Raw genomic sequence first — 25,875 nt, forward strand, 5'->3', positions numbered from 1 at the left:
AAACCTCTAGGGATCCCACTAAACCCAGATTATTGCTAACATTTAAAATTAAACAGGCAGTCACAAGTGCAATCATCTTTCAGACAACAGGGTCTTGATTTCAATGGAGCAGCAGAAAGCCTAACGTTAAGTTGGGCTAAGGTAACATTGAACTGGGAAAGCTTTGAGGTGAGGCGATCGAGTTTGTGTTCCAGGGGGTGCATAGTTGTGGAGGATCATCTTGCAGGGCACAGGGTCTTGATTTCAATAGTGCAGCAGGAGCAGTGACACCAGGACCAAAGCTCTAGGAACCCCTCTAAACACCAAATATTGCAATATTTTACTACTAAACAGGCTGTCACTAGTGCAGTTAGCCTACAGGCAATAGGGTCATGATTTTAATGGTGCAGCAAGTGCGGTGGAAATGGTGCCAAAAGTTGTGATCACTCTACTAAACACCAAATATTGCTATATTTTACTACTAAACAGGCAGTCACAAATGCAGTTATCTTGCAGGCACTAGGGGCATGATTTGAATAGTGCAGCTTTGGTCCTGGTGTCACTGCAACTGGCCCAAAAGTTGTCAGAACTCCTCTAAACACACAATATTGCAATTACATCAATTAATTATATTATTTCCCTCTTTCATTCTATTTTTCAAACTTATGCTACTATGTACCCACACTATACCACTAGTAACAGTACAATATATTGCCTTTTTGTACATAAACAAGTCATAACACTTTAACAGACTTTCTGTAACTTATATTGTACAACGATTCAGCAAGCTACAACGTACAACAAAAAACAGCTTATTATTAATCATACACGTGAAACCTGGTGCATTTACCAATGCTTGTTACTTTTGATTTCTCGGATATTAAAACAAACAGTCCCTGCAGCCTGCATGCTGTCTTCAATACCTTGCAAAATATTTATACAGCATGACTTTACCACTTCAGGACTACCCCAATTTGCGGACATGGGCCACTTTTATTTTGGTGCCCAAGATTATTTTCTGTTCGAGTCCGAAGGCTGTTGGTATAAAAGTGTTCTATTCATCCATTTACAGATGAGCTTCTTTCACATTGAGCAAAGCTTCCACCTATGTTGGGTCTGAACCCTGCCATCCAATCGACCACTTGCTGCATGGTACTGAGATGAATTTCAGCATTTTCTATAACTGTGAGTGTACCCTATATACAATAGCTGGGTTCAAACTGGAATGGCATGGTGAGCAAAAAAACGATGGATCTAGGCCCAGATCTCTGTACTGGGGTGAATGTATGACATTGTTCTGCATTCTGTCCATCAACTGTTATTTTTTGCAATTGTCACCCCGAGTGGGAAGGGTATGCCCAGACGTGGGTCCTGTGCTCTCCATGCCACTGGAATCAAGCTATCCTGGCTGAAGAGCGGTGAAACCCCGAAACCGGTCCTAGGATGCTTGTTTCCAGTCCAGGGAGGACCTGGCTTGGCAGTTCGGGCTGGACTGTTCCCATGAGGCACAGGGTCAAGACTGATTTGCATATGGCTGGGTTCAAACTGGAATGACATGGTGAGCAAATAAACGATGGATTTAGGCCCAGATCTCTGTACTGGGGTGAATGTATGACATTGTTCTGCATTCTGTCCATCAACTGTTGTTTTTTGCAATTGTCACCCGAGTGGGAAGGGTATGCCCAGACGTGGGTCCCGTGCTCTCCATGCCACTGGAATCAAGCTATCCTGGCTGAAGAGGGGTGAAACCCCGAAACCGGTCCTAGGATGCTTGTTTCCAGTCCAGGGAGGACCTGGCTTGGCAGTTTGGGCTGGACTGTTCCCATGAGGCACAGGGTCAAGACTGATTTGCATATGGCTGGGTTCAAACTGGAATGGCATGGTGAGCAAAGAAACGATGGATTTAGGCCCAGATCTCTGTACTGGGGTGAACGTATGACATTGGTCTGCATTCTGTCCATCAACTGTTGTTTTTTGCAATTGTCACCCGAGTGGGAAGGGTATGCCCAGATGTGGGTCCCGTGCTCTCCATGCCACTGAAATCAAGCTATCCTGGCTGAAGAGCGGTGAAACCCCGAAACCGGTCCTAGGATGCTTGCTTCCAGTCCAGGGAGGACCTGGCTTGGCAGTTCGGGCTGTACTGTTCCCATGAGGCACAGGGTCAAGACTGATTTGCATATGGCTGGGTTCAAACTGGAATGACATGGTGAGAAAATAAACGATGGATTTAGGCCCAGATCTCTGTACTGGGGTGAATGTATGACATTGTTCTGCATTCTGTCCATCAACTGTTGTTTTTTGCAATTGTCACCCAGAGTGGGAAGGGTATGCCCAGACGTGGGTCCCGTGCTCTCCATGCCACTGGAATCAAGCTATCCTGGCTGAAGAGGGGTGAAACCCCGAAACCGGTCCTAGGATGCTTGTTTCCAGTCCAGGGAGGACCTGGCTTGGCAGTTTGGGCTGGACTGTTCCCATGAGGCACAGGGTCAAGACTGATTTGCATATGGCTGGTTTCAAACTGGAATGGCATGGTGAGCAAAAAAACTATGGATTTAGGCCCAGATCTCTGTACTGGGGTGAATGTATGACATTGTTCTGCATTCTGTCCATCAACTGTTGTTTTTTGCAATTGTCACCCCAAGTGGGAAGGGTATGCCCAGACGTGGGTCCCGTGCTCTCCATGCCACTGGAATCAAGCGATCCTGGCTGAAGAGGGGTGAAACCCCGAAACCGGTCCTAGGATGCTTGTTTCCAGTCCAGGGAGGACCTGGCTTGGCAGTTTGGGCTGGACTGTTCCCATGAGGCACAGGGTCAAGACTGATTTGCATATGGCTGGGTTCAAACTGGAATGGCATGGGGAGCAAAAAAACGATGGATTTAGGCCCAGATCTCTCTACTGGGGTGAATGTATGACATTGTTCTGCATTCTGTCCATCAACTGTTGTTTTTTGCAATTGTCACCCCGAGTGAGAAGGGTATGCCCAGACGTGGGTCTCGTGCTCTCCATGCCACTGGAAACAAGCTATCCTGGCTGAAGAGGGGTGAAACCCCGAAACCGGTCCTAGGATGCTTGTTTCCAGTCCAGGGAGGACCTGGCTTGGCAGTTCGGGCTGAACTGTTCCCATGAGGCACAGGGTCAAGACTGATTTGCATATGGCTGGGTTCAAACTGGATTGGCATGGTGAGCAAAAAAACGATGGATTTAGGCCCAGATCTCTGTACTGGGGTGAATGTATGACATTGTTCTGCATTTTGTCCATCAACTGTTGTTTTTTGCTATATACAATGTACAGCTCCGAGTGCACTGACAGTACAGTAAACAATGAAGCATTCCCATATGTGTTCTAGGTGTGGGTGACTTATCATATGGGCATATACATACGTTGCCCTCTATCCCACTCAGCCACCCCCTACAAACCACCTACTGCTATCCCCGATATCATTCAGTACACACATCTTAATATTTGATGTCTCCTCACACTACCCTGTACTCCTCGCTTAACCACACTAAGCGAACCACCTAGAGAACTCCACTCCCCCTACACACTATCTGACTTACTGACTTGAATAACCAATCCCACCCAATGCTATTGAGCCCATACAACACCCACAACACACCTATACCAATGAAAACCCGGATCAAATACCATTATATTAATCAGACCAACCAAACCCCCAATGAGAATGTCAGACCAGCACGAAACAACAATGACCCACAGCGCTCAAATATTTTCAGTGACAACTATCTTCAATTGAACACTAAGTGAACATCACAGCAATGTTTCCTCCACAACTATGAACCCCCTGGAACACAAACTCGATATCCTCACCTCAAAGCTTTCCAAGTTCAATGTTAACTTAGCCCAACTTAACTTCAGGATTTCTGCTCACCTGGACTTTCTACTCCCTAATTCCAGAATTCCTGCTGCAAAAGAGCACAGGGAAACTGTCTATCTTGTCCCAAGAGACCCATACCAGACCTCTAGCTGGCCGATATGGTCAACTTTCTTGCAAGTTATAACACCCCTCTATCCTCAACCTCCTCAACTCCATCCAACCTTAACCAAAACAGAATATCTACTATTACACTGGCCAGAAGTAAACCATTATTCCTATCATAACGGAATATCTTGACACCCCCTACACCAAATCGGTCACTGCGGCCCTGCAATGCATGCTTCATAATTGAGGATCAGCCATGAAGCACAAGCTGGAATTTACAGACTACCTTGGCCTATCAGTCTTCAGTGAGAACTGGTTTAATTATACATCTCACAACATAATGGACCTAAACTTTCTACAAACAACTTCATCATCAGAAATGACTATATACGGGGAGTGGGAGGGATGAAGAGCAGTCATTTTAAGAGATTCCATAAAACGCAGAAATATATCCAACTGCATGTTCCCTCTCATTTTAATGCCTAAGTATATATCTACATGTACAACACAGTTGCCCTTTCAGACTGAATGCAGTCTACCATCCACCTGGTGACAACATTTTTCTTGAGGAATACATAGGTCTTGAAAACAACCAATCAAAACAAAGTGACAATATTCTCTTTCTGGGAGTCTTTAACCTTCATTGGAATAACATAGAAGACTCAGCAGAAAATCTCTTTGCCTCTTTTCTCTCTGGAAATGATGTGATCCAATGTAACCTAAGAACAATACACATCAAAGGTGCTAATCTTGACCTAATCGATAAAGATGACCTGATCTCAATAGCTGAACCCATACTGGTCAACTGGTCTGATCATCACCATCTTATTCCCTTCTCTCTGCGGCTCTTACATCCATGACCCTGGTCCAACCGAAAAGAGTGATATCTGGTTTTGAGACACTAAGAACATTGATTTCAACAAGCTTAGCAACACGGCATAGAAATCAGTCCTGCCCATCAACCTGGCCACTGATATCAATGTCTCACCTGCCCAATGCTTTGAGAGTCTTTCAGATCTGCTAGATGTGGTAGCTTCACTTTAAAGCAAAAAAAAGACCCAAACCATTGTCTCCTTATTTTAACTGAGTGCTATACAAGAAAAAAGAGCTTTGAGAACCATAAAGAAGAAATAGAGACCATACCCTCCACCTTTAACCTCACAGGTCTCCGAAAGGCTAGATCACTTTCCAAAAGAAACGTCTTCTATGAGAAATCAAAACACATCCGATCTCTACTGGACTCAGCCAAGAATACAAGTAAGCAACTTTTTAATCTATTCAAAATCGCTAATAACTTTTCCACACCCACATTCATGAAATTCAATGATCCAGCCAAGAAAACAAAATAATTTTCACAGTTCTTTGACTTCAAAGTGAAATCAATCTTGCCCAGAGATGTCTGCCTCAACCGGAACACTATGTGCAAATACAAAAATACCGGTGGCAACTGTTCAACATAATTAGTGATCAAGATTTACTGAAAACCACCACAAAAACCAAGCCATCCAGCCAATTGGAGGACCTGATTCCAGGTAATATTGCCAAATATCATTACACACACATTCTCCTCTACTGGGCTGAATTGGTAAATCTATCACTCAACTAAGGACTATTTCCTGACTGTCTAAAGACTGGACAAGATACCTCATTTCGCAAAAATCCCTCTGGCGATGCGAATGATCTCACCAGCTTTTGCCCTGTCTCCAGCCTCCCTTTCCTAGCTCAAAACATAGAAAGATGTGTAGCCGATCAACTTAACCAGGCTGGCTTCAATCATGGCTGCAGCACCGGAACAGCACTGCCAGAGGAGGTTGATGATGCACTTTAAGTCCTAGACTGCAGCAACTCCTGCCTCCTGCCACTTCTGGACCTACTGGCAGCCTATGATACAATAAGCCACAATACGCTTCTTAACGCCCCTCCCCCCCATCAAAAATGTAATGCCAATAGATGGCATGGCCCTTAGATGGTTTTAATCATTCCTCATGGGCAGGTCGAAGAGGGTAAACATTGATGAATGTTTCTCAACACTGATGGCTGTAGATCAAGGAGTCCCTCAGGGATCTATTCTAGCTACGGTCATGTTCATTGTGTATTTCGAGCCTCTTGGAGTCTTATTTGTACTTAAAGGTCTCCATCTCCCAACGACATCTTAGCAACACACTAAACGTCGTCCAAAACACGGTGAATTCCCATCGCTTACAACTGAACCCTTCCAAAACCAAATTCCTCCTCAACAAAATCACCACTACGGGTACAATCCTGGATGAACACACTAAACATTCTCAACAGAAGACTCACCATTGTTGACAGTGCCAAATACCTTGAGTTATCTTAGATAAGAAGCTAGAAATGTGTGCTATCAACTGTGTCTTCTCCGGGGAATGCGCTGCTATATTTGTGTAGAATATGTGGAAAGTCTTGTGTAATCTCTAGTGCTATCCAGAATTGATTACTTTAAATCTCTTTTGACTGATCCCCCCAAAACCCATCTCACCCCTCTTAAGTCAGTCCTACAGTCTGCAGCATGCTTCATCCATGGAACAAAAAAAAAAAACATATTTAACCAATACTGCTCACACTGCACTGGCTGCCCATTGAAGCCAGGATCACGCACAAGACCGCTTGCATCACTTACTAAGCCTTACATGCATCCACTCCCCATTAACTTGCTGACAAACTCAATCAGTCTGTGGGGCACTTGACCATCACGGAATGCTAAAGCATTGCTTCCAGAGCCCCTGACATTTATTTTGGAATGACTTATGGCAAAATCCTTCGCAGGGAGCGTGACCAGAATATGGAACTCCTTACCCCCACCTCGATTGCTGTCTTTAAAACTAAACTGAATGCCCACCTCTTTCAAAGTCAATTTAGCTAACCCCTTCTCCCCAGTTTCAATTCATAATTGTACTTTTAAGACTTATTGGTCTACTTCACGTTCAATAGACTCTAACACGCATGTGGCACGAGTCGAAATCCTGTTGCGTAAAGTCTAGGATTGCTGTAACTCATACTTTATTACTAATGCTTGTTGTCTAACGTAACTCTATGACTGTGTAATGATACTCTTACACTTTATGTAATATTCCTTTCCTATTCTAAAGTGCTGTAGCACCTCTGGGTAATGTCCATGCAATATAAAAATGCATAAATTAATAAACAATTGCACGCATAGCCAGACCTGCAGATGATGAGGGAAGAGCGCAGTCAAAGAGGTTACATCCCACTAATGCTATGTGACATTATTTGTAAGAGCAACAATGCACTGTTAATGAGTTCCTGCAGCATAACAACTGCGTTGCAGGAATGTTGTTTCTTCCAGTTTTGACTGTGCCCATACATCTCAATGCAGCTTTGGTTTCTATTCACTTATGCGCATGGCTCTTGCAGGCACTTAAGGCAGATTATGACCCTGCAGAACGCGTGCCTCAGAAATCAATGTCAGTCTCTGTTCAAAATTCTCAAAATCGCTCCCGAGCTATTTGATCAAAAGTAAGGGCTTCAGCCTTGAGGAACAATAGATAAGTGTCACTGCTCATCAGTGTATTTCTAAAGCAAGGCTCTTTTATAAATTGGATCCTGCCATTACACAAGAAGAAAAGCCCTTCACTTGTTTGTTGCAGAGGTAATGGCTTGGTTAAATTTGAATCGAGTTCTCTGGAAGCAGTACATGCTCAAGGACTCATCACCGTCTTTTGTCAAGGGGAAAATAATACTTCAGATCCTGTCTCTTCTGTTTTGCAAAAAAGTTTGCTGCTTTCACAAACTGGTCTACTTTCAGCCCTATTGGTTCAATAAAGTATTGGCTTCATGCATTGCTCTAAGCTTTCAATTACTTTGTGGTTCGGTTTCGTCTTCGTCTCTCAATATAGAGTGGAGTTTGCAATTAACCTGTTGGGGTCTTGCACTTTTTTCTGTTTCATTTATGTACCTATTGGGTCCCTTTGCTGTGGCTCCTGCTGCACTTAATAAAATTCACATCTCCTGTAACATGGTTCTTTGCTTGAGTGGTACTCGGAGATCTGCTCACGAATGGCCTCTTGCCACCAATGTTGAGCTTCTTGTCAGACGCATTCAAAGTTTTTTTCCCCTGTACAATACGAATTTCACACACAAACATATGCTAAGTTGTGTCAACAGAGATTTGCATAGCACTGTATTGCCAATAATATACATTTTCATTGACACAAGAACAGGCATGCTACTAATGCTGTAAAACAAGTATTGGCAAAGCCAGTAAATCTGGCCTTGGCAATTTCCTGCAACAGTAATTTGTTTTTTTTACTGTAAGCACGCAACAAAAATAAACAAATAAAAAATCTCACCCCTTAAATGCAGGACTGTCAGAAATTGGCAGTAGTGGGCTCATTATTTCTAAGGCCCTGTGCATTTTAAGAACCCTGAGCGTAAGCTGTGTTGGAAGTTAGATTATTAGTAGTGGTAAGTATGCACCTCCCTTTAGCAATAAAGCCACCAACGCAATATAAGGCCCACACAAGGGCTCAATAGATTAATCCTTTTCTTAACCCTTGGTAGCTGACAACGAGCAGGCAGGCTTAAGAGACAGGTGTGTGAAGCATTTAAAAAAGGCAATACAATAAATAAGTAAAACACAACACACAATAGAAACCTACAACCAATTGATAAAAGTAGGAAATATGTGTATGTTTAAAATGACACCAAAATGACAAAAATCTAATATAAGGAACCGGAGATATGAATTTTGAAAAAATATACACTTTCTAGTGCTTAAAAATATATAGTGCCAACTTGGGACATCTGGTTGCGCTTGACCGGGACAAAGTTAAAGTGTGAGGCCAACCAGGATGGCGCCCTGGTTGGATACACTAAGCGGGAGGCCTTGGTTAAAATGTTAACTTCGCACTTAGAAACTATTCTGGAGTATTTTCTCTCGACGTCAAGCGGGCCTCTCCAACAGGCCGGATTAACAGCGACATCATTGTCTTGGTTCAACAGGAGCCTTCAGGATTAGGGAGTCAAAACTGCGGAATCAGCGGCAACGATCCTGCAAACTAGCTAGATGGGCTAAGTAGCCTCCCTGATACCCCCTCCTGCTGCACAATCGGTCCTTGGTATCCCTTTATTGGTCTCCTAGGATTGTATCTGTTCTACTGTTTTACCGCCTTATTACAGGTTTTAAACTATTTGTTGAATTGAAATGAAGAAGAAGATAGTCCAAGACCCAGTGGCGGGTCAAACCCAGCCGTTCTGCACCCATTCATTAAGTCGCTCTCTCACTAAGCACTTTTCCTGGTACACCTGTACATTGTTGCCTGCTGCTCGAACCAGATTGCTGCTAAGCATTCGACCAAGAGGCCAAATGGCCCGGCCATGCTGCTAATTACAGGCCTGCAATTGTTGCCAGCCTTTATTTTAATTTAATTTTTGTTTAATTTACCGTGAACTTTAGCACTGACAAATATTTGCACATTAAGCACATCATGCACTTTATTGTAATAACCAAGTATGAATTTTAACCAGTGGCCTGGCCTCTACTGATTTATAGAATTCGTTGCAAATTTGCTCACTCAGACTCCGCTATCTGCTCTTAAGGATAACAGAATAATATATGTACCTCATCCGAGTATACAGGCTTCAATTAACAAAACAGTCCCCCCAATGTTTTCTTGGCTGCCCTGTCTTTGGCCTTAAGTCACTCATGCACACGGCACTTTCCCCGGCACACCCCTGTACTTGCTCTCCGTAGGTTGAAAACCCTTCATCGCGAATTTTGCATTTAAATAAGTTAACCAGGTCTGTCCTCTGGCTAATTTTACGCCCATAAATCACTAGCCGTATTTTAAAAGCTTTTTCCTTCTTCACTCAAAAGTGGTTTTTTACTCTTAAACTGTCATCATGGAAATGTGTCACGATATGTACTTTTATTATGAAAATGTGTAATTAGATTCACGTTTGTAATGGTTTTAATTAACTGTACAATAAATGTACTTACTTACTTCAGTCAACTCCTGGAAGTCTTGCGCTACGGAGCGTCCAGTGGGACGTACCTGAAATCCAGGCCAGGTCGTAGTGTGACGTAGTCAGCTTGACTCTCAACGTCGAGTCGGTCACCTTATGGAGCGATTTCCAAAAGTTGCTCCAATACAAAACTAAAGTTTCATAATCTCTGAGTTGTTTCTTGGAATCTGGGACTACAGTTCCCCTAATGCACCTAGCCAAATCTTTGAAAGTCCACAGGATGCTCACCAGGCTGGGGACTTTTTGGAGGAGATGGTGCGGGTGAGCTCTGTTAATCTGTTACTTTCAGGGAGTCCACTCCTTAATCCTTTTTGAAGCAAGGCAAAGTCCTTGGGGCTGTAGTTTCAAGTGAGCAGTAGAAGCAGTTCTCCAGACTGCAATCCAGACCTGGGTTCCATCAAGTCAATCCTTCTTCTCCTTGTAGTTTCAGGCAGCAGATCTAAGTTGCTATGCAGCTCTCATATATTTATTCAATGTTCTGGAGCAACAAGCAGGGGGACACCCCTGACCAGTGGGGTACAGGGTGCCAACCAAAAACATGCCAGCTTTCTCCAAAGTGTGGCATATTCTTGTCCCACAAAGCACTGCACTTTAAAATTCAAAATGTAGAATTCCTCTCCTGGGGAGTAAGTCCTGGCTAAGCCAATCCACTGGTGTGGTTCATTTTCCCTTAACACTCCCTCTTAAGAACTCCTGCAAATACCACTCTTTGGGCTGCCATCTGGCTGGGGAGTACAGGAAGGCCTGTCTGGCATTCCTTACTGTTCTGCTCTTTCTGAAGCCCAGTTTGATTCACGCAGCCCCTCTCCTAGCCTATTCTCAGCAGCTGCAGAGCTACCCCCCATAAGATAACCTCTGTCTCTGTGCAGACCACTTATCACCTCATCAAAGTAGTTTGGCTAAGGCTGTTAAGGCTGGCCAATCAGGAGAGGTTGTAGAAGGCTGGATTATGGCTCACAGAAAAGAAAGTTCTATAACTTTTCTTCTATATTTGTTATGATAAATTCAACAGTAGCAAGTTGTTGGATTTGTCAGTACCAATCTTTTAAGTCCTTGAATTCATATTTTAGCTTACTCCTGTCAATAGTTACACTGTTTTACAGTATTCCCATGTTAGCCTATCGAGCTAAAATGGGGGGGAAAGTGAAATTGGTAGTGTGTTCCTCACCAGGGCATATAAAACATCTTTTAAAATGTCCATGCTTATTTTTATACAGCACCCTACCCTTGGAACACCTAGGGAAGGAAGACCAGTGGGGTGTATTATATGTAGAAATAAGATAGCTTAATAATTTGGAAGTACCTTTAATTCCAAGTTGAATTTTCATGTAATTTCACTTTCAAAGTGCAGCTTGCAAAGCAGGCTGACTTTTAAAATGACAACAGGCAACACAACAGTGCATACTTAAGTGTCTCAAAGCTGCTGAACCTCTAAACCTACATGCCCTACCATATACTATGGACTTACAGATCGGTTATCAGAGCCAATTGTAATTACACTTAATTGGCATTTACTTTATAATCACAGCAATGACCCTGGGCCTGGCTAGCAGAGCCCGGGATGCGTCACAGTCAGTTACCACTAGTATCAGTCAAACAATGGGGGTGATCAGGGCAAAAAGGATGACCTTCTCACATGTTGCAAAATTATTTTTTAGATTTTAAAGCCAAATGCGCTGTTTTCTAATGAGGAGAAATTCAAGTTTACTTTATTCAGTTATAAAATCGCCAGAATAATAAAAACAATAGTGATATAAAATATAGCAAGATGCATTAACAAAAAATAAATAGCAGAAAAAAATATATATACATGCATACATTTGACACACAATATCAAAATCAAACAAGATTCAGTGGTTATGCATATGAAAACACATTAGTGTATTATACCACGCACTAGATATAAAGTGCAAGTGAATAAAAGTGCAATGTAATAGAATTAATCAAAAATCCAAATGGGGCATTACTAAAACTGTGATTACTTGAACCTACTAACTCTAGAGAGTATACTTAGGACTATTTAAACAAGAATGCTAGAATACACATATAGTCACATAGCACATAATGTTTTATGCAAGAGCCAATAACAATGAGCCATTTAGCAAAACCTCATGACAATTTGGATAAAATTTAAGCCATGCATGGTGCCATGAGAAAGTACTAGAACTCAAGCTAAAATCTTTCCCCTCTTATACCAGACACTTAACAGAAAATGGCTCACAGTAAAGACTATCTGATGAGAAGTATCAGTTTCCAATGCTTTGAGACCTACAAAATATATCCTGGTCCCTAGCTTCAGGCACACAGGCGGGTTCATTTGCATCTGGCCTTTCGATATACCGGGCAACAGAACTATATATGCTCCTCGGTTTAGGGACATATACCCCAAGCCGGGCAGATACGGGAAAATAATTCATTTCTCCATTTCATTGTGAAAGCCTTAACTGGTAAATTCATAATCCGGATTCTGGGTTTAGAGGTGACTACATCTGTGCAATTCCTTCATGTTTGTGCAGGGTTTAGGGACATAGTTATGTGTTATACCTTTGTGTCAAATTTGAGACAAATACTACATAACTGTGAATAACTTGCATATAAGTGGGGACAGTGTTGTGTTTGGCAATACTGGTCATCAGAGTGAGGTGTGTGTTAAAAGTCCATCCAAGGCTTTCATGGAGAAAACATTCTTAAACTTCTTAATCAAGGACCAGCTTTGTTACTGGTTTCGGTCTAATAGATTATCACCTTGGTAATGCTGTGAGCTGAGGAAGACCACCACAGCATCCAAAGAGATCTTAAAGGGTTCAGCAATAATCTATTACCGTAAAAGGACACCAAAACCAGAAATAAATTGTCCCCTTTGGGATTTTTTGGCATGCAGTGGTGGTCATTCCTCACCTCTCTGCATTACCATTTTTGGCCTATGAGAATTACCAGGTTTTGGGGAAACGGAGAGAGTATAAAGTTCAGATTGGCATTTTCCCTGGAAGCTCTCACTTTAGAATTAACAGTTTGAATGGCATGACCTGCAAAGGATCTTGGGAAGGTTCTCTTCAATATTATGTTCTTGGGAGTAGGGAGAGAGCCCACTTCTGATCCTCTGTATTCTGCTTCTTGAATTAATTGTTTTGTTTATGTTGCACTGTTCAAACTGGATGCACAGATTTGGCTTTATGCTGATCCAGATGTGTTTCTACACTCTCATCTTGAGGTGCCTTTATGTCCAGCTAATTTTGGCTTTGTAATAAATGTACTAACCGTACGTAGTTGTCTGGAGTTACTATGTGTCCAGAGAAATTCCTGTTGAATTGATTGCCAATAATAACAACTTTCTCCCTCTACTCTTACATGCTGCTAAAAAGAACCATCGGATTGTGATTCTAGAATAGGTCCAGAACTTATTGGCCTCGCCCTTTCAGCCCCTTTGGTGCTACTATTTCTACAAGCCTTCTTGGGCCGATTCGCTTTTGTGGCATCATTTTCCTTAATGATGGTCATTTATTGACGTCTTTCTTTCATTATTAGACTTAGTTGGTGGCCCAATGTGCCAATGTTTTGATTGACAGATTACCTAGTAGATACAGTGTTATCTCTTTGTAGTTTTAGATGCCTGGGTGCTTGCAGTCTTTCATAGGCTCCTCTTCCAATGAATTTTGTAACATTTGCAGAAAAGAAGACGTAATATAGATTCTCAGATTGTCCACTATTGTTTCCACATTGCTTTGAGTTCCTTTGAGCCCTGTGACATCTGCTATCTTGTGGGTCTAAGATATTAAATCTTGACGTACAGAAAACTAGAATTGAGTTAATCTAAATCAAAAGTTATGATTTCTGGAAAAGACCTGAAAAAATTCTGAAAAGGAATGGTACTCTGTTCCTTCCATCCTGAGATACACCGCCATGCTAAAAATACTTTGCCATTTGGCTCACAGAGAAGGGTACACCAAGATACCAATTATCAAAGATGAAACACAGAGGAACTACAGTAGCATACTCTCTGTGTAGGCTCAATTCAAACCTTTATAGTCATTCAGCAAGTGCAATTCTGAGAGTAACTACAGCAAAACGAATACCATCAAAATCCTATGGTCATCACTGCTTTCCAGGTCGTCTTGCCCCAACATCAGAATTATTACAGTGCAATACATTTTGAAAGTAGTTCATATACCCCAGAGCTCCCCAAAATCACAAATCTGACTAGAATTTGATTTAGCCCATCAAGATCTTGCAGGAAAAGTGATTTGTTTGGCATACTCCTGGTTAAGAAACAAACAAAGAATCACTAAATTAAGTTATCAGGCCTCTTTTGGCAAACGATTGTGTTACCGCAAACCAGTAGGCCACATACTTAAAGTGTGTCAAGTATCTGGAGGCACATTCAATCTGGGAAGGCAATCTCCCTTATGCAGCTTTAAACCTGCCTTAAAAACACAAGTAATGCTGCTCAGTCTGTCCGCAAACACTGTAGATCTAGCCCATAACAGCCACCTGCATTACATCCTGGATTCATATAGTATTATTACCGGCCAGCGATATCTAACAAAGCCAATGAGTAAATCAAGGAGACTCTCTATCATTCTTATGTGAGTCACATTGTCTCCAGTAAAATAATTAAGGCTGCACTGGCATACTCACTACTTTTAGAACTATAGGTGCAGGTTGTGTGATTACAAGAAATAATCTATACTAAAATATTGTCTGTTGCTGTCCTGGGATAAATAGTGAGAGGCAAGCCTTACTTAAGCAGAATTTTCTCCCAAACAACATTAGACAATGCAATGAATCTCAAAAGCAATGTCTCAATTCGAAGAGCATCCCAGACCTTTGTTGAGCCGCCAACTTGTCCAGGGAAGTTGACAAGAAACTTAGCCCTCTATGAAATCCAGTATTTGTAAAGCGCACAATTACCCGAGGGTGTCAAGGCGCTGGGGGCCGTCTAGAATATTAAGCAAGCTATTGCCCAGAGTCACATGGTGCTGGACTAACCTGCCACCGGCACCAGGGATTGAACCATGAACCCCTTGGTCCGGAGTCAGGCTCCCTGGCCGCTGCGCCACACCTCTTCCCAAATATGGTGATAGCAGCAAACACGGTCAACGTCCTTAACATTCTTGCAATTGCAGTCAACATGAACTTGGATATGGTTTTATTCCTCAGGACCGCCTAGATGCAATTGTAACTTTAGATATGAATGTACACAGGGAACTGTCTTACACTGAAGGGTTGTGAACATGAATTTAGACAAGGTTTATTCTTGACAACTGCTTACATGCAATTTTATTTTTCGATAGTAATGTATTTAGAGTACTACCTTATATTGAAGAATTGCTTCATTCCAAAGCCTGATCTGAAATTAATTTTTATAATTTTATGTGCGTTTTTATGTAATATTTTAATTAACCAAACATAATAAACTACTACATTACATTAAAAAGTCACTTGTCTTTGGTATTTGAGATCTTGGTTAAGTGTGGTTGTACATATTTTGCGTAGTTGAGATCTCCCTGAGGCAGGTGTTTTGCCTTTACCATCTTGGCTCACCAGATATGCCCCTATAGATTTGTTTTATATAGTTTTTGTTTGTTTTGTGCTTTGACCGTTGCTCGAGCTGAGAAAGAGTTCTTCATCCAGGGAATATTCTCACATTGGTTCAATAATATCCTTTTTTGTGATCATACGGGGCTTGGTCTCAGACGAGTTATTTCTAGTATTCATGCACTAAGTAGCCCCTTGTCCCGGCACTCTTTTTAGATAAACAGCAAATGGCTGAAATCTTGCTTTTTAGATCTAGAGGCATTATGCCGCAGTCACTTTCCAAGAGAATTTTTTTTTGTTGATTGGGGACTTGGATTTCCAGACATTACTTGCCACTATATAGTTGGTGGTCCGAGTGATACAGGACCCATATTTTGGCCCCTTAAAGTAGAGTACTTTCTATTTGAATCGCACAATCTCTGGGATGTAGGTCAATGATCTGCTTCCACGCCTTTTGCAGGCCCTTTTGCCTCTCTTTGCTGCACGTTGGATGTGAGTTCCAATTCCAATTGAATCGCTTTGCTAGTGTTAGTCCAGGAAAAGAGAAGCTCTTCACTTTTTTAATTGTCTTTCCTGCCACTGTGATGTTCTTTCTCTTTGATATGGCTGATAGGTTTTCCCTGCCCATCATTTAAATTTTGTATATATTTATTTTGATATCACATTCATTCCATAAAGTTACTTATACTAGTTTTAGTAGGACTGCATCATCTGCGTACAGTGGAAGTGGGACTTTTCTACTGCTGATTATTGGGATGTGGCTGCGATGAGATTAACATTGCGTTGGTCTATAATGTGAAGGAAATGAGTGCCAGCAGGCAGTCTTGTTTCACTTCGGACATTGCAGTGAATGTTTCTGTTGGTGCCATAGAATACCTGGGTGGTGGAATTTGTGTAAAGTTTTTCCCAGAAGGAGGGCCAGGTGAGCGGGGGGTTGATGTCCAGGTCCCCAAGAATCATGCACAGTTTCCTTCCTTCAGTTCACAAGTTCTCGGTGAAGATATTGCCTTCAGTGTCAACTAAACTAATCAGTCTTGTGCTCTGTACTGGTCCGTTCTTGCAGTAGCGGCTGCTACCTAATGGGGGTGGTGAGGCAGGAGCAGGGGGGAATGAAAAAAAAAGAAAAAAGGATTTATCTTTAACGGCCGCCCGCCAACTCTCCTCCATCCTCAACATCTTCCGTCTTTCTGCAGCCCCGGCCGGCAGCAGGAAGCACCCGGGCACACATGCTCCCCTGAGCCAATCACATCGCTGTAATGCACCATTGCAATTGGTCTGAGCACTGTGGTTTCGGCGCTCAGATGGGGACAGGGAGCCTGTGCATGTTCCTCACCAGGCTGTGTAATGCAACCTGGTGGGTAACATGTAAAAGTGTGCATGAACTGACGGCCAAACAGTTCATGTGCAACTAGGGAGTGCAAACCAGTCTTCCCTTGCTCTGACCAGCCCAGCCCCACCCCGCCACTGACTGTAATAGGAAAAATCAAATGATAATTACGATACGTTATTATCATTTTATTTTCCCTTTTTAGCAGTGGGGTGACGCTCCTCCGCCTTAGTGGAGGAGCTGCCACTGCGTTCTTGTATAGTGGTACTACAACACTCTTGCACCAGGAGGTCAGAAATATCAAGCTGAATGCACAGAAGGTGAAAATAGTTTGACCTAGGGGAAGCCACCAGAGTTGGAGATGTTTGAAGCACTCATACGGTTATTATGTTGGGCCATGTTGCTTTTTCATCCTTCTTTCTATTGATTGGTTGCTTGATTTATTGTAGCAAAAACCAGCCTAGGATTTCTTGAACATTTGATTTGTCTGCTTGTGTAAGGGACTAGATTTGGGCAAAGACTCTTCCCTTTGTTTGGTTTTGGTGTCTTTTCTTGTGAGAAGATGTATAATAAATGCTGGGTCTCTGGGGGATCATGTTTAAGTTCTGTTTGCTTTTGGCCTCTGCACCCCATGCTACAATCTGCCAAAAAGGTTTGGTGTCCATCGATCGTGCTGCTTGGCAAAATTCTTCCCATTTCCCAATTATGAATTTGTTTTCTTGTTAGTTATTGGGCAAGTGTATGTCTTTATGAACCTCTTGGTGGCTTCTCTGTTTGATTTGTTCCTTTTGTGTTGCTTTAGTTGTTTCTTTTTGCTACGTTTTCCATGTTGAGCCATTAATTCCTTCCTTGATGCATTGTTGCCTTCGTCTGGTACCTGTTCGTGTGTTTTTTATTGCCCTGGATGTTCATGCTGCACAGTTGTCAAGTAATGAGGCCTACAGCATCATTATGTGGCCCTGGGCCACTGTGTTGGGAGTGTTTTCAATGGCCCAAATGACCAAAAAAAGAGGGTCTCTATTTTGAAGGGCTTCTATCGACTACAACCACTCCTCCACCTCTTCTTTGCTCCTTCTTCCCCACTTGAGTCTGGTGCGGTTTCATCTCAAGCCTATGCTGCTCTCCCACCCACTGACTGCTGTGCCCAATGCCAGTGGCGGCTGCTCGGGATCCGAATTGGTGAGGCAGCGGGAGGGGGAGTGGAATACAAAAATAAGCACAGACAAAAACATTTATAAAAATATAAAGTTTACTTACCTGCCACTTTGTTCGCCGCATTGCTTCTCTCTCGATACTCGACTCCAGGGCTGGTGCACACTGCACAGGCTCCCAGATGCCGATGCTGACACTGTTCTCATGCTGGAAATGACACTCCCAGCATGAGAGAAGTGCTGGGATTTGTCTCAGCGGCCTGGTTTGCCACTCAAAAAGTGCCTTGGAGCCTGTGGCTTTTCTCCCCCTGGCTGTACAACACAGCCGGGTGGAGAAATGCTAAATGTGCATGAGGGTTTGGCCACCCTAATACAGCCGGTCAAACTGTCATGCACACTTACTAGTGCCCATCACCCCTCCTCCCCACTGTTGCACATAGATTGCATGGCCCCGCCCTATGACATGGCTCGCAGGCAGCCTGCAGAAGGCAAGAAGAAACATAAAATGATAATAAAATTGGTTTATTATCATTTTATTTTTCATATGTGTACATCTGCTGCTACCTAGTGGGGCGACGATGATCTGCCATAACGGAGGAGACGCCCCTGCCTAATGCTCTTTCGTATACATGGCCACAGTATTTGGATTGTGATCCCTTTCTACCCTCCAGGTTACGCTTGGATTCCCAGAGCACATTTATAGGAATATAGCCTTGGGTTCAGCATGCACTACTTTACAGCGAGGCAAGGTTATTTCAATGAGGCTTTCTGATTCAGGTTTTTGAATTGCTGCATTAGGGTGAGCGTTCTGCCAATTAATCGATCTTGTATTATTTTTTCTCACGATAAGCAAGTGCTATTGTGTGGTAGGCTGAATTCCATGTTATCACTTAGTCCACTTGGGTTTTAACAGTGGTTCTGTTTATGTCTGTTCATTAATCTGAGTCTAAACTGAGCTCCACTGCCCCAATTTATAAAGCATATTAAATTAATTTTCCTCAAAATAAATCGGAACAGTGAAATTGATTAGTGGATTTTCCAACACTGCTCTAGCAAGTTACAGACAGTTCAAGTGTTTTTGCTGATGCAAATGCCTTTGTCACTGGCCCCAAATAATTAAATGACACACAAATAAACAAGCACCAGCAGAGACAATACGTTTGGCTTTCATTTGGTAATGCTTTCAAACACAGACATACACATCCTGCAGTGTTGGTAATGGTGATGCCGGCAATGATGGCTGTAATGTTGGTGCTGTTAATGCAGGCAGTAGTGGCAATAGTGAATTACCCCAGGTCTAGCACGACCAGGTGACTGCGAGAGGCGCTGTGTGCTTTTAGGCGCTGTTTCTACCTAAAACTTTGAAATTACATATCTCCAGGTCTACTGATTGAATCATTTTATTTATTAAGTGTAATCTATTTTACAGAATTGGGTTGGGATTTTTCTTGTGTTGTGTTTTCACTTTATTACTGTTTTTCTGCCGCATAAATACTTTGATATTGCCTTTAAGTTAAGCATGACTGCTTTGTGCCAAGCTACCAGAGGGTTAAGCACAGGTTAATGTAGTGACTTTTGTGGTTCACCCTGAGAAGGAATGTGGTTGTTGCTGGGTGGGGCTTCCACCCCCCCTTCAAACAGTAACCTGATTTCCTACAAGTAGTCAGTCACAGCCCCAATTAAATTCACTTCTCCCTGTGTCGGAAACAATTTTTAAATGCACCCTCCAAAAGTTTGACACTATTGTTACAAATGTGTTTGCTACCGAACACACATGGATGCACTGCCTCTTTAACTGCTTACTCAGTGGCAGCCTCCATTAACAAAGGGTGGTGGGCCGGTGGGGGAGCACGGGGGGGAGAAGAGCGCACGGGGTGGCATGTTAATAATAATAAATAAAAAAACTTATGTGACGCAGTCGGCCGCCTCCTGCGTCGCCCCTGTTGCCTCTTCCTGGGTCCCAGCAGCCCTTGGGACAGACTCCTACCCAATCCCAGTGCTGCAGAGCAGCATGGGGATTGGCCTGAGCAGACAGGAAAGACACTCTGCTCAGGTCATGAAGTCTGTGGGGTTTCTCCAGCCCGGCTGCTGAATGCAGCCAGGCTGGAGAAACCTAAGTGCGGATGTGTGTTTTGGTCGGCCTGAGACGGCCAGCCAAATACACATGCACACTTAGGGACTGCACAAGCACTCCTCATCCACCCTCCCATACCCCGCCCCTCCCTGCGCAAGCTGGCTCAGAGCCGGCAAACGAAAAATAAAACGATGCTAGAGCATTGTTTTTTAAATATTTGCTGGCTCTGTGCCAGGCATTGGGGCGATGTCCCTCTGCCATTGCGGATTGGATGCCATTCTCACTTTGTGCGCCTCCAAAAAGTATTGGCAAAAACAATCTGTGCCTTAAAGTCTACAAATGCGAATATCGAGTGAGTAAATCAGACACATTTGCAAGGTCTACTTGGCATAAGTGGCACAATCGGTCACAGACTATTTCTTCGCAGGCCCCAGTCACGTCCAAGGTTTCCATCTCATATTCAGTATTCTGCAAGCTAACCCTGAGGTTTTTTTATTATTTTATTGCACCGTTCAGTTTGTGCATCTCTGCCAGCGTATGGATGGACACGGAACACTTTGCTGCCTTCCAATATCCTCAATGTATGCAGAGAGAGTATTTGATCCCATTTAGGAAGGTTAATGTAGAACACTACTGCAATTGGGATGTTGAATCTCTCCATACAGCAAAAGCTAAGTGCTGGCTCTTATATTTTGAGACTGGCTTGTAGGCAAATTTGAATATTGTTTTGCAAATGTCATTCGCACCACTGCTTGTATGTAATATTTTTAACTTCGTTATTTTTTTTTACAATGAAGACTATTGTGAAAGAAAGAATTTTCGTTTTATAATTAACCCATATTATTCCACCCCTCCTCGACCTATAAGTTTGTTAATACATGAAACATTGAAAATAAACATACGGCTGCCGTGGGGCTTCTTGAACAATCTACTCCTTCCATGTTTCATGGCTGAGCCCCCGTGAGGTGTTTGAGGCTCGCTCGATGCTGTACATGGAAGCTAATGATCGCTGGTGGTGGGACAGGCTGCCTCCGCTCACTGCGCGCTCATCTGCATTTCATGAACCTCCCATTGGTCTCTTGGGATTTCCGCTCAGCAGCTCGCGCCGCGGGGAGACGTCAGCTCGGTCTGCTGCAAACAGGACACTTGGGATTCCATTGATTGGTGGATGGGATTTCTAATTTATTTTTAAGGCGCGAGAGGTACTTCCGCGGCAATGCTAACACTAGGAGAATTTAGATGCTCCTCACCCCACATACACGGAGACTATTTTCTGCGCGCTCCATTAGGGATAAAACAATTATTTTCACTCCCATTCACAGGCTGAAACAGAATGGTGTCTTTTCCATTTGTGCTTTCTTCCACTCTAATTAAGAACCCTAATAATTAAGGGAGCGATTAATCAACAAATGTTGCGTCCACAATGAAGGCTTCTGCAGCTCAGTAAGGCTCAGATGGTAAATGTCTTCTCGATTTTGCATCTCTTGTTCTCTACTCAGTCTTTTCATTGTTAGATCCGTTCATGTTTCTCACACACACGAACTGTATCTAATTCAACCAATTAACTGCCTGCAGTCAAGTGTGCTGTAAAATGTTATAAAGAGAAGAGGGGCGTATCTTTACAGGGGGTTTTGTGCGCTGTCCCTCCCCTCTAATCAGGGGCGTAACACAGGCCCCCGCAGCCCCCGCGGTGCAGGGGGGCCCGCGGTGCAGGGGGCCCCCTCCGCACCGTACTCATCCTGAGAGCTCAGGAGTGGGTGCCCCTTTATGTACCTTGAAGGGGGCCCCCTCAACTTTCGTTACGTCAGTGCCTCTAATACATGCTGAAAGTCACGTTCTGGAAGGCTTTGTCGGGTCTGACAAGGTCTGTCAGTTTTCAGGTGGTTTGTTTTATGCACAGATCTGCAGGAAAGCCCCTGCTGAAGTTTAGAGCCCACCACTAAGCCCTGGAGACATGTGAGGAGAAGAAACATGAGACACTGCAGAGTAGTTCTCAAGTTCATTGAAAATGTGGGCATCTTGAGCAACACAACTTGCACTAGTTTTGGCGGCACAAAAAGCTTTAACATGAATACGTTGTTTTCCGCGTTTCCTGTGCACGTTGAAGATGACACTGTGAATATGCAGCATCTCTCTACATCATATATGATGCAATGACAGCTTCTTGAGCTGTGCTGTTTCCACACCGCTTTTCCAGGGTAGGATTTAATGGCACTACCGAAGAATGTCTGCAGCATCTTTTTTGTTGGGTACACTGTAGGGCTTGTTGGGAAACCTCAGACTCTCACCCCCTAAATCCCACTGACTAAGCTACTCCGCTGAAAGAGAGGCAGGGACGTTGAGCTGGAAACACAACTTTGTTACCAGCAAACGAGTATAATGGTAAGCTAGGACTTCATTCAGTGCGATGGAGCTTCGGAAGTCGCGCTACTGTAGAGCACGTCCACACCAAACACCCGCCCACCATGTTCCAATTCGCACATCTATTGAAACCGCCTTACAAGAGTTGCAACACAGTAGTAAGCTATGATGTTTAAGTAAAACTTAACAAATGTCCGATTTCCTAGCATTATGAGAGGAACATGTCAGCGATCCTGCACTGCTGTGCATGTGGCGGGGGAGTACAATAGTTGATGCCTGGACTGAGGTTGCCACCTCAAAGTGCTTAATTTCCAACCGGTGAAGCCAAAAGCCCTGAATTCAGTAGTTTTAGGGAAGGGCATGACCCTTGGGCTATGGGCATGAGGCAGGTGTGAAGACTGAGTTGTGGGCTGTCTAAGCTCTCGCTTGACCCCCCCTTTTCCACAGTAGATCTTTGGTCCATGTCTTTCACAGTTGAGCACAGGCACGATTGAGTTCATGAATATTCAATATTTCAAAAAATGTGCTTGCTCTCACTCCATCACATTCCATATAATAAAAAAATAATCAATTAATCTTAACCAAATAACCACATGTTCCATGTACTATAACTGCTTCTGTGATTCTGACACTTCCTCCTCAGACAAGCCCATCAAAGGTTCACATAGCTGGGAATTTCAGTGGTTTTGTTTGTTTGAAATGGTATTTTCACCTAACTATAATGTCACTTTAACCTTTGTTTTTTCAGTGAATTTCTAATTTTTTTTAACATAGAGTCAGATGTCCATCATTTTGCATGCCATGGGATTGTGTTCAGGGCTTGGCCACAGGCCAGGCAATACACCAAACCACCAACTACGCACTGCCTTTGGCTGTGTGCAGCAGGGGTTTGGGCGCAGAACGAGGCCACAGTGAGCGTACACAGCTGACTCTGTGTTGTTACAATATAAAGGGCGTCATTTTAAGTAAGGAAGATTTACCGACTTTGTCAAATGGGCAGACCACCAAAATATAAAAAGTGGCCTATTGGCTTTATGAAGGGGTCTGCATATAAAAATATATAAAACTGACCTATTATCTTTGTCAAAAAGTCACCAATATTTAAAACAATTGTAAATTATAGTAATTCACACATTACAATGTTTAATAAAAGTGATTGTTATATTTTTTTAAAACCTTATTAAAAAAAACATTAACATGTCTGAGTCCTTCTTTAAACATTTTTGAGGCCATAAGGTGCAGCCATAGTGGCCACCACAAGAGGGCCTTGCACTCCAGCTGGACAGCATACAGTTCCAGCACTCAGTAATTAAAAAAAAATAGTCAGCTCTCCTGGGGTCATGGATTTAATGACCAAGGAGACTTTGTGGGTTTTTTTTTATGCTGGGGGGCTGCTCTACTCTGTGCAGTACCCTCTAAAAGCCCCCGCAGCCAAACAGTCTCCGCCTGCCAACACCCATCCCTGGTTTAGCAGGAGCCATCATTGCTCCCACCCAGCGGAAGCTTCTTTTTTTTTTTGCTACTGCTGGGTGGGATCAATTTGATGTTTCCCTGCCCGCACTTTCTGCTCCCGCTGGGGGTGGGGGGGTTGGCACAAAAGACTTACCTGCCTGCACTCTCGTAGGCAGGCAAAAAGACGATGTCCCAGGGAATGGGGTCCCTGGGACACCCTCATGGAGCCATCCTCAGGAGATGGGGTCATAGCATGGCTCGAGGAGGGGGCCACAGCCTCGGGGATAAGACCCCGGGGCATCAATGAGACTCAGGGAGGGGGCAGGGGGTTTGCCTCCCAACCCTGTCCCCTTAAATGTTTTTCAATCTTTTCTTCAGGACAGGTGACTGAGTCCTGGAGTTAAAAAATGGCTACCATCACATCTTGGTTGATGTTGAGGCAGCAAATCATATGTTATGTTATTTATGTTATTTTAATTTATTCAGCGCACAGCTACTCGGAAGTGTCCCGGCGCTATAGACCGCTGGGGAACCCGTCCTGGCTATCCCTGTGAGATGGTCCCTCCTGGGTATCTCCAAGGTGAAACCAGGCATCCCCGGTGAATGTGGGGGGCCGTTGTGGAATTGAGGCAAGCTAATGCCCAGAGTTGCCGAGTGTGATCCCTGGTTAGAGCAGGCACCGAGGCGAGAATTATCGAGTCCGCTGGCCCTGGTCCAAGACCTTGCCGCGTCGGGAATTGAACCCTGGTCCCGGGCCGTCCTCTGCTTCCGGGTCTGCTACATCTAACCAGTGAGCCACACCACTCCACTCTATCTTATCTCTAGATCCGTAGGCTCAACTGATCCTCCGCAACATGAAATATCGATATCTTTTTAACCTTAATTTCTCGAAACACCACTGAACAGAATTACACCAAGTCATAAAAAGCAAACTTTCTGAAGATCTTGCCATGAGCAAAATTGATGTAGTTACGTTCATATGTTTAGGCTATAGCTGTGTCTAATATTCCTACGGAAAAATGAATGAGGATGTAGGAAAGTAGGATCTTGCTTTCATGGTTACCTCCACGTTTTGCTGAGTGTCAGTATGTTTTAGACTAGTCTGACTGGGACCCTGCTAATCAGGACTCCAGTCACCGTGCTTTCTCCCTAAATTGACCATGGTAAGTACTTCTGTACATCCACAATTGGCTACTGGTGTACCCTTGTAAGTCCCTAATATATGGTACTGAGATACCCAGGGCATAGGTACACCAGGGCTCTCCCATGGGCTGCGGCATGTATTGTGTCACCCATGGGAGTCCACTTAAACTGTGACTACATGCCTGCCATTGCAGCCTGTGTGAGCTGGTGCTAGCACTTCTCACGACAGATATAAGTGTCCTTATGTCTGGGGTCACTGCACTTAAAACCTATGTCACCCTATAGCAGGCTCGTCAGTCCTGAGGGCAGGGTGCTTGGTTAGAAGTGGGAGGGTTCCCCTGCGTGAGCAGGACACCCCTACAAATCCCGGAGTCAATTGTCCAGGCTTTGTAAGTGCGGTCAGCCATTTTAATGCATTCAGTGGATATCAGTCATTACAAGATGTCTAACTATATAGTGGCTTCACGGAACCCGGTCATGTTTGGTATCAAACATGTTGGAATCATACCCCAACACCGATTCCAGTGTTGGAAGTATGATCTCATGTACTGGGGGGGTTCCCTTGGGGTACCCACATGTACTGCTGGTAACAGCCTTTCAGGGTCTGACAGCAAGCTATTGCTGCTGACGACCACAGACATGATTCTGCCCTCCTGCTGCTGAGCCAAGCTGAAGCAGGGGAAGGTAGAACAACAGGTTTCCTGTCACAGGAAGGTGTGACCACCTCCCAGACATGACTTAGTGAATTAGGCTGGGGTAGGGGTGCTTGCCAGTGCCACCAGACTGCTTTGAAGGGCACATTTGGAGCCCTCCTTGCATACTCTAGTTTGAGCCATTTTAGGGAGCCCTTTGCTCCCACTCTGGCATGAAACTGGACAAAGGACATCCTCCCCTCTGTCCAGCCCCTC

This window comes from Triturus cristatus, chromosome 8 (genome assembly GCF_964204655.1).
Source record: "Triturus cristatus chromosome 8, aTriCri1.1, whole genome shotgun sequence".
NCBI classification, from domain to species: Eukaryota; Metazoa; Chordata; class Amphibia; order Caudata; family Salamandridae; genus Triturus; species Triturus cristatus.